Consider the following 10842-nt stretch of genomic DNA (forward strand, 5'->3'; position numbering starts at 1 on the left):
GTCTTGGTGTTTAAAACAAACCTTAAAGAACAGTCTGTATCCGGTACCCCAGTCAGGATTATACACGGACACGTTTGAGCAGCACACACTGGGTCTTAAAAACAGAGGCCAGCTCTCACAGCCTCCATCATGTCCGGTGCATGAAGCACCCGACACAAAGTGCAGCCGACACATACAGGGTCCACATGCCTGGTGTCGTGGCTGTGGCTTAAGAACATAAGAACATAAGACAGTGTCCAGTCCATGGTGCTCGTTTGGTGTTCATTAATATCTAAGTGATCAAGGATCCTATCCAGTCTGTTTTTGAATGTTCCCAAATTGTCTCTTCAGCCACATCGCTGGGGAGTTTGTTCAGATTGTGACGCCTCTCTGTGTGAAGAAGTGTCTCCTGTTTTCTGTCTTGAATGCCTTGAAGCCCAATTTCCATTTGTGTCCCGGGTGCGTGTGTCCCTGCTGATCTGGAAAAGCTCCTCTGGTTTGATGTGGTCGATGCCTTTCATGATTTTGAAGACTTGGATCAAGTCCCCACGTAGTCTCCTCTGTTCCAGGGTGAAAAGGTTCAGTTCCTCAGTCTCTCAGTAGGACTTTCCCTTCAGACCTGGAATAAGTCTGGTTGCTCTCCTCTGAACTGCCTCTAGAGCAGCGATATCTTTCTTGAAGTGTGGAGCCCAGAACTGTCCACAGTATCCAGATGAGCTCTAACTAGTGCATTGTACAGTCTGAACATCACTGCCCTTGATCTCAACTCTACACTTTTGACAATATACCCTAGCATCGTGTTTGTCTTTTTTATTGCTTCCCCACACTGTTTGGCTGGAGAAAGTGAGGAGTCCCCGTAGACTCCTAGGTCTTTCTCATGCGTTACTTCATCTAGTTCTATTCCTCCCATAGTGTCATTATAGTGGACATTTCTGTTACCTGCATGTAATACCTTGCACTCGTCCACATTGAATTTCATCTGCCAGGTGTTCACAGGGCCTGGCACACACAGGTGCACCGAGCAGGCAAAGGAACAAAACACAACCCTGTCTGTCAGGGGCCCATTCTCGGCCTGTGCAACTCCTCTCGTAGCCCAGAACCGCAGCCTGCATTCCTGCTGTCCGAGATCAGAGCACAGTGCGCGCTCCTCTGACAAAGTAAGGCAGGGTGAGGATGAGGCAGAGGATGAGCACCAGAAAGAAAGTGAAGGTTCATTACAGGCAGGTCCACTGAATGACCAGACCGAACCGGACAGAGGGACCAGCTGGACACAGGAGGTGGTGAGGGACCGGGCATGTCCCTGTATGTCGCAGGACTGAAGTACAGTTTAAACAGCCTGGTCGTGCCGAACGGAAGGGCCTAAAAAACCACGGTCAGTCCAGAGTTACTGAAAACAGCCCCTCACAGCGCTGTCCAATGAAGGAAGGCACAGCAGCTGATGCAGATCTTGTCTCCCGGACACAGCTGTGTGCGGCACATCGGCACAAACCGCGGCCTGGTGGGAGTCTGCCGTTTCCCCCCGCAGCAGCAGATTGAATCTGACTTAATGGCATAAGAATTGCAGGGAAAATGTTTATCATCATAATACAATTTGCAACATATTACTGGCTCTGTTGTACACGGTCACCTGTCCAAGTTCATCGATGGCCGTCCACACGGGGACGGGGTTTCCAGACAGGAGCACGGCAATTCCAGACTAGAGTGCTTACAGACAACACTGCAGGACACAGGCTGTGTGTGATCCTGGGTCAGGGCAGAGAGAGGGTATCCCGACCGAGGCACGAGACGTCTTCCCAGAGTGGGTCGTTGGCAGCAGCAACAGGCTCAGAAAACAGCGACACGAGACGAAAATATGTTTAGATTTTCTTCTTTCCGCTGTAAAAGTCTGTGGAACAATTTGGAAAGTATGTTGGTAAGAGGTTACAGATGTGTGATGTGAAAAACAGCGGCGCTTTCTTCCATTCGGGGTGGCAGTCCTGCAGACGGCGTTGTTCCACAGCGAGTTCACGGGGAGGGCCTGGGAGCAGGACACAGACCTGGAATATTTAACTGAACGTGTCCGTTTGGGTCTCCGGGGGATATTTGTTCACAGTTTTGTGTGCCCTTGTCTTCCATGTGTTTCGGGGCGAGCGAGGTGAACTTCCGGCCTGGTCTCCATGAGTTTGGTTCAGCCAAGTACTGGTGTTGAGCAGATTTTCTCCCAGCTATCTGTGACTCCTCTTCTGTGGAGGCAGAATAGACACATCTGTAGTCGCATTATGAAATGAAATTGCACAATTTAGATAATTTGCCATTTGCCCTTTCGAGTGCCAGTTGTACTGAGGGCAACACATGAGGTATTCAGGGATTGCACTGTTGCAAACTAGAACAGAGAAGGAGGAGTTGATGTCATTGATTTTCTTTCTCACCCACAGATCGCTGGGTAATGTCCAACGGAAAACAGACTGTGGGTTAGACTCGGTGGCCACAGTTATAGAGATATCCGGGGATGGGATGTTTGTGCAAAGCAAAGCCCTGCATCTTAACACCAGTGTGTGAGCGCGTGTGTGTATGAGTTGTGTATTGTATCCCTTCAGCCCCTGTGTGACAGAGTGGCGCTCACTCTGAGTGGGACATCGCTCAGACCCTCTAATCCTTTGAAACCTGCCTGTTAATCCCCCCCATCTCTCGCCGCCTCTTGTACCCACACTGCCTGGCTAAGTGCAGCATTACGGACGCCTCTAATTGCCTTGTTTGCTGCTCTCCATTAATGCGGCCGCTGGGAGAATGAGGGGGGCCATCAGAGGCCGATGCTGACGATGCAGATGGGGTATCAGTGTGCAATTGTGGTCTCCTATGATTTACACACAAAACCCCGCCTACAGACCCCGCCTCCTACCACTCAGCCCACCGCACACGGCTCTCAGCGGTTCGTTCTCTGCGTCTCAGCGCCCGTGTGTTCGATCAGAACTTCACATCTGCTTTTGTGTACGACCTGAGCTTCTAGGGCACAAAGAGTCTCCGTGCCATGGCTGTAGCTGTTCAGAGCGCTGGTGATTGTGACGGTGCCGGTGGGCAGGTGTGGTCCCTCGGGTGTTGGTGCACTATCGGACCTTGCGACACACGCTGACTCACCCATCAGCCACACACCCTCGGAGTCACGCAGCTGGGTCCCTTCTCACAACGGAGACACTGGATGTGTGTGTGTGTTTGTTTGTGTCTTTATATTTCAGATTTGGAAATATTGACTTGCGCTGCTGATGAGGCACATGTACCGGCCTGAGTGTGGTGGGAAATTGTATTGATTCGTGTGTTGTTGTTTCCTCAGCGTTGAGTGCGTTTATGTTGCAATCCCTCTGTGTGGGAGTCGCTAATGGAGGTGATGATTGAGTCTCTCGTGTCAAACAGGTTACTAGAGCGAGCGCACGCAGGCCGGTGAGGGGGCGGCACCACGGGCCTGTTCACCGGCGCCAACGCAAGCCCGACTTCAAGTCCACAAGTCAAGACCCAGGCATCGCTCCGTCTCTGGACACGAGGGAGAGGAGAGTGAGAGGCTGGCACTCCCTGAACCTCTGATCGCTCTGCTGAACACGGAAGACGAGCACAGAAGCAGCCTGGAGGGGTCGAAAGGTGCCGATGATTCGTGGTGCTTGCCTGGCGTGGCTGAACCATGTTAGTGTCGCCACAGCGCTCACAGGAGCGCCGAGCCGTGTCTGTCGTGCTCCGCCAGGCCGGCCCTCTCCCCACACTCACTCCCCACCTACATCAGCACGCACTGTGTAACTACTCCTCACGTACACTCGCCCCAGCCCAGGACCACAGACAGATACCACAAAACAATCAGCTACACACCCCCATCACCGGAGAGAGCGCAGCCAGGCCGGGAGAGTGTCAGGAGAGAGCATCTCTTCCCCTGCGCATACCCTGCAGCTGCCCTGCGCACTGAGCTGCGCCACACAAGCTTCTGCTCAAGCGGTCCAGCGCCTGGCTACAGCCCATTAGCTCTGTGTGTCCGGCTACAGCCCATTAGCTTCGCTCTGCGCAGCGGCGGCACACAATAGGGTGCTGTAATGAACACACACACACACACAGACACACACTCTCTCTCACACACACATTTACCCACTGCAACCCCACCAGCACCGCTGCTCCCCCCACACTTCTCTCGATGGCTCAGATCTAATCCCGCTCTGCAGTGCCCCGGGCCACAGGAACCCTCTGCGTGGCCAGCTGCGTCTCACACCCGCCGATTTATTCAGTGTTTTCCTTTTTTCCCAGTCTCAGAGTGTCAGCCTTGATTAACCCCTGCAAATGAGTCTAATTACCACACATTACCTCAGCCACAATAAGCTTCTCTTAATTTAAAATCAGGCGCTGGGTAGGCTCTGCCCAGCAGGCATCTCTCAGCTCTCCGCGCCACTCAGGCCCTGGTGAAGGAGCGTCTCCGGTGTCGTCCCAGCTGCTCCGGCGACACAGGCAGGCGGTCGCGGCCGGGAGGTTTGTTTGGTTTCTGTGTCCTGCGATGGCAGGGTGGTGTGGACGTCTGGGCTGTAGGGCTGTAGCTGCGCAGGGGTGAACAGCAGCTGTGACTCACTGCGAATCGCCAGCGGACTCTGTTACTAAACAAACGTCTGCAGCAGGGACCTGCGTCGGGGCCATGACCTCCTGCAGGGCCACAGCTGCACACTGTTCATGGCAGGACTGGGGTTTGGTACTGTCAAAGCTGTTAGGTGTCTCGACATTGTAATATGGCATTAAGGCTTCTGTACAGGTTGTGCAAACCTTTTCACCCTGGAACAGAGGAGACTACGTGGGGACTTGATCCAAGTCTTCAAAATCATGAAAGGCATCGACCACATCAAACCAGAGGAGCTTTTCCAGATCAGCAGGGACACACGCACCCGGGACACAAATGGAAATTGGGCTTCAAGGCATTCAAGACAGAAAACAGGAGACACTTCTTCACACAGAGAGGCGTCACAATCTGAACAAACTCCCCAGCGATGTGGCTGAAGAGACAATTTGGGAACATTCAAAAACAGACTGGATAGGATCCTTGATCACTTAGTTATTAATGGACACCAAACGAGCACCATGGGGTGAATGGGCTCATCTCGATTGATTATGTTCTTATGTGTGTGACACACGCATGCACACATATATATATTTATGTCATTTAATGTTCTCCTTCCAGCTTTCTTCTCCGTGCCAGAGCGGGGATCCTCTCTCCTCCTCTGCAGGCGCTGCAGCTCGAATCCGGATCGATGCCGGACAGCTGTCATGCTGTGTGCTGTTGCTACGGGTTGCAGCGGGGGCCACATGGCAGCTCTGTCCCCCCCTCCCACCCGTGGCTCGGAGCATCTCCTGACCCCCCCCACCCGGCTCCGCTGTAAGTATTCGGCATATAAAAGACACAGTGCCGGACTCTCAAAGCCCTCGTGCGTCCGCGGTGGAGGAGAGAAACCACGTCTGTTCTTCAACGCTCCCTGTTGTGAGACCCGGTTCTGCCCCGTGTTTGGGCCGCTCAGTCGAATGGCATGTCGGTGGGGGTGGGGGAATTTAAAATGCACGCTCTACGGGGGTCTGTCGTCAGCTTCGTAATGCACGACCCCCTCTGCTCATCTCACAAGCCTGCAGGAGCCGGGGATAGCAGTGTGTGAGAATAACGTCTCTGATAACAGCGACTCACCACAGCAGCTGCATTAACACGGCATTAACCCCCGAGACGCGCAGGCCGGGACGGGCCACACACACCTGGAGTTGAGTTTTTTTATTTCCCATAACCAGAAAAGTAGACGCAGACCGGCTTCATTTATGATTTTATTCATGAATATCATTATCAGTAGTATTGGTAATAGTCATATGTTTTCTATTTATTTGTTGCAGTTGTTTTGGATTTTGTGGAAGGTGAAAACTCTAACAGAACATTAAATATTCCTTGGCCCCAGCTGAGAGCACAGTGTGTGTCTTTCTTTCTATCTTTCTTTCTGTCTGTCTTTCTTTCATTCTTTCTGTCTTTCTTTTTCTGTCTTTGTCTCTCTGTCTGTTTTTCTTCCTCTCTCTCTCGCTCCACTGTGGGACAGCCCTGCCTCCCCTCCCCAGTCACTCCAGGACGGTCTCTCCACACCCTCGTCGCTCTGGGACCCTCTCACCAGGGTGGGCTTCTCTCCAACTTTGTAGGGGGCTGTCAGTCAGTTACCCCCACCTTCTGACAGCCGCCCCCCAGTCTCTCTGTGAGAGCTGTAATATGCGCTTACTGCTGCATAACCTGAGTCCCAAAAGCACAACGGATCTATTACAATATTCTGTGTGTGTCTGTGTGTGTGAGGTTGTGTGTGTGTGTGATGTCTCCAGTGCAATCAATGTTAAACTTTGTAGTACTTTATTATGTTGTGTTTCTAGTTGAAAGGCACATTTCGGCAACAACTGTAACTAAGTGAGTAAAGAGAGTCTGCTGAGAAAGGATGATAATAATAACAGGCTTTGGTTTTCAAATAAACTTTATTAATCAATTTAAATATTCACACTCACCACAGATCCAGCCCCAGCGAAAAAAAGCTGATACAGGAAGTCGTGGAGCAGCACAAAAATTAGATATTCATATATTTATAATCTGCGCTCCTAGAACAGCAGAGCGGGAGGATTAGGAGCCGGAGTTACAGATGTACAGCGCAGCCTGTCGAGGGAAGAGGCACAGATACACACACACTCTCTCACACACACACGGTAGGGTGCGCTACCTGCGGCTCCGTAGCTCAGAGCCCGGCTCCTCTGGCCCCCGACCCAGTCTTTGATCAGCTCCTGTGCTGTGACCCGGAGTGACAGTCCACCAGCGCCGGCCCAGAGCTGGCCAGGGTTCAAACACAGAGCACTGCCGGCAGAGTGACACACGGGCCCGAGTCCAGTCTGGTCCCTCTGTGAGCAACTGTCCAGCCTGTACCTTGACCCTCTCACACACCTGAGCGAGACTCTCTCTCTCTCTCTCTCTCTCCTGTCTGCATGTGTGTGTTTACCTATGTGTGTGTGTATATATATGTGTGTGTATGACTGTGTATGTATATGAGTGTATATATGTGTGTGTTTGATTGCACTTGTTCTTATGATTTATGTGTGTGTGTATGTATGTGTGTGTATATATATATATACACTCACCTAAAGGATTATTAGGAACACCTGTTCAATTTCTCATTAATGCAATTATCTAACCAACCAATCACATGGCAGTTGCTTCAATGCATTTAGGGGTGTGGTCCTGGTCAAGACAATCTCCTGAACTCCAAACTGAATGTCTGAATGGGAAAGAAAGGTGATTTAAGCAATTTTGAGCGTGGCATGGTTGTTGGTGCCAGACGGGCCGGTCTGAGTATTTCACAATCTGCTCAGTTACTGGGATTTTCACGCACAACCATTTCTAGGGTTTACAAAGAATGGTGTGAAAAGGGAAAAACATCCAGTATGCGGCAGTCCTGTGGGCGAAAATGCCTTGTTGATGCTAGAGGTCAGAGGAGAATGGGCCGACTGATTCAAGCTGATAGAAGAGCAACTTTGACTGAAATAACCACTCGTTACAACCGAGGTATGCAGCAAAGCATTTGTGAAGCCACAACACGTACAACCTTGAGGCGGATGGGCTACAACAGCAGAAGACCCCACCGGGTACCACTCATCTCCACTACAAATAGGAAAAAGAGGCTACAATTTGCACAAGCTCACCAAAATTGGACAGTTGAAGACTGGAAAAATGTTGCCTGGTCTGATGAGTCTCGATTTCTGTTGAGACATTCAGATGGTAGAGTCAGAATTTGGCGTAAACAGAATGAGAACATGGATCCATCATGCCTTGTTACCACTGTGCAGGCTGGTGGTGGTGGTGTAATGGTGTGGGGGATGTTTTCTTGGCACACTTTAGGCCCCTTAGTGCCAATTGGGCATCGTTTAAATGCCACGGCCTACCTGAGCATTGTTTCTGACCATGTCCATCCCTTTATGACCACCATGTACCCATCCTCTGATGGCTACTTCCAGCAGGATAATGCACCATGTCACAAAGGTCCAATCATTTCAAATTGGTTTCTTGAACATGACAATGAGTTCACTGTACTAAACTGGCCCCCACAGTCACCAGATCTCAACCCAATAGAGCATCTTTGGGATGTGGTGGAACGGGAGCTTCGTGCCCTGGATGTGCATCCCACAAATCTCCACCAACTGCAAGATGCTATCCTATCAATATGGGCCAACATTTCTAAAGAATGCTTTCAGCACCTTGTTGAATCAATGCCACGTAGAATTAAGGCAGTTCTGAAGGCGAAAGGGGGTCAAACACAGTATTAGTATGGTGTTCCTAATAATCCTTTAGGTGAGTGTATATATATACGTGTTTGTGTGTGTGTGTGTGTGTGTGTGGAGTCTGAGCCGGCAGCCCCAGCACAGTGAGCTATAACGAGATTACCTCTCTCTGAAGCTGCGCTGAAGGGAGGCTTAGAGACGGCGCTCGGTGACAGAATTACACACATCGAATCCTAACCGCCTTACAGCGCTGATCGGGTCCCTGCCCCCGCTGCTCATCCTGTAGAGCTGTTTACTGTACTGAGTGGAGCAGGACGGGAATTAAATCACCGCTCAACCTCCCTGGATACGGTGGACTTTCACACCCAGGGATTTTCCTTTTCTGTTTTAATAACCTTGAACCCCTGAAACCCATGCTCTTCCCTGGCAAAAAAAGATGTTTTTCATTCTGCAGTGAATGCTGTATGATTAGAGCCATTACAAGATCCAAACAGACAAATACCGCCTTTTTTCCAGAACATGTACATACAATAATAATCATAATCATGTAAAACAAATAGTGTTCTATGCTTTTTCTATCTGTAGCAGAACAATTTTGCTCCACTGCCTGTGCATTTGAGCTGCCACTTGCTGTCACTGCCACATCCTACAGTCAGACGCAGTTTTTTCTCCCATTGCATTAGGTCAACAGTGCGTCAGGAGGAGCAGGACGAGCATCGAGAGACAATGAGGACCTGACTGATCGACACAGACACCTCCTTCCACAGCGCCGCTCCAGTCCGCTGTAACTGGGACGATTCCCTCCCGAGATGGACGGCTGTTTCTGCCTCCGTGTGACTGTCAGGATCCAATCCCATCCCCCTGTTTGCACCTGGTGTCTGTCTATCTATTTATCTATCTATAAACATTTAACCTGTAAATATCCATGTTTAAACTGACAACATAGAATAAAAGGTTATGCAAATCCCACACCCAAAATCAACCAATCACTCAATCAATCAATCAATGCAACAGGGCCTGGTGCTCATTCTCCTCTGCCTGCACCGGCTCTGCGCTTCCCCCTGATGCAGCCCTGTCTGTGCACAGCGTGGGTTGGGACTGCATGTCTTGTCACTCTTTTATTTTGTTTTCACGAACAATTGATTTTGTGTTGTTTCTAAAGACACACACAGACGACAATAACAACGACCACAGCAGGAGCAACAGCAGCAGGAGAAACAGCATTATTCATCCTACAAAAGCAGCCCGGAGTGTCCTAATGACTGCCGCGCTGCCGCGCAGGTTTGCACCGGTGCCAGACGTCCACCATATGCCGCCCCGCTGCCACGTGAGAACTGAAGGGGCCGAAGCCCCCGCCGTCACCCACGCCCTGTTCTCCTTTGCAGAAAGACCTATAGGAATCAATAGAGAAGCACCTGTAACCGCCAGCCCATCTCCCCGCCATCTGCTGTGGAAATCCTGCGTCGGGCCTCCCACGGGCTGCTCCTGCTCTGTGTCCTCACAGGAAGTCAGACGCAGCCCGGGGTCTAAAACCTCGCTTGACCAGCTGCAGTGAGTGCATTGCTGGCCCCTGTGAGAAGCATCTGAGACATTCGTTATCCATGCACAGAGTACAGGGTATACACTGCATCTCTACACAGAGTATAGGGTATATGGTCCATCTATACACAGAGTAAAGGGTATATACGACATGCATACACAGAGTATAGGGTACATTCTTATTTGCTGCCACTTTCACAAGCTTGTGCAATAATTATGCACTTATTTATTTTTTGATTTGGTTGTTTGTATGGGTGTCGCATTTATCTATTGTATATGTGTATGTGTAAATATGCAGATATACTAAAATAGAGAGAGAGAGAGGGAGAGAGGGAGGAGAGACCAGGGTCTGTTTTACTGAGATAGTTACAAAAAACCCTCATTAGGAGCATATATTTGGCACGGCTGCTACACTAACGAGTCTCTCACGCCGCGTGCCGTGTGGAGAGACAGGTGCCCGTGTCTGTGGTCTGTTTGTAACTGACGCGAATGCACACACACACACACAGAGACACACGCAATCTCACCCACTCACACTCACACGCCATATCAACACCGAGCTCCTGTGCTGTGGATCCTGGTGCAGAGGTCTGGCGTGGAGGTGTGTGTGAGTGGCGGAGGGGCGGGGGGTCGCGGGGTCAGCTGTGCCCTGGGGAGAAGGTGGTCGCTCTTCTGTCACACAGTGAAATACTGATGCAATTACATTCCTCGCCCTCCCACTTTAAAATCACTACCCAACACCCCTCAGCTCCAGATCAATATTAGTAATCAAGGCCTGGCCAGTGCATCTTAAACACTGAGATCACTGCGATTATGACTCCTGTTACTGCAGCTGCTAATTGTGGCGAGAAGGTGTTTTATTTGGGCTGCCTATACGATACAATCTCTCTAAAGGAAAGGGCTCTGTGTCTGTTTCTGGTTTTGCACGCCATTATCGCAGGCGCTGCTGTCACTTCCCCAGGGGTGCGGGGGGCGGGCCGGCCGGGGTCCATCAGCGGCGCGCACCGCCTCACACGCACGGCTGTCACGTCACCTCGTATTGCTCGTGTGCGTCTT

This window comes from Amia ocellicauda, chromosome 16 (genome assembly GCF_036373705.1).
Source record: "Amia ocellicauda isolate fAmiCal2 chromosome 16, fAmiCal2.hap1, whole genome shotgun sequence".
In the NCBI taxonomy this organism is placed as follows: domain Eukaryota; kingdom Metazoa; phylum Chordata; class Actinopteri; order Amiiformes; family Amiidae; genus Amia; species Amia ocellicauda.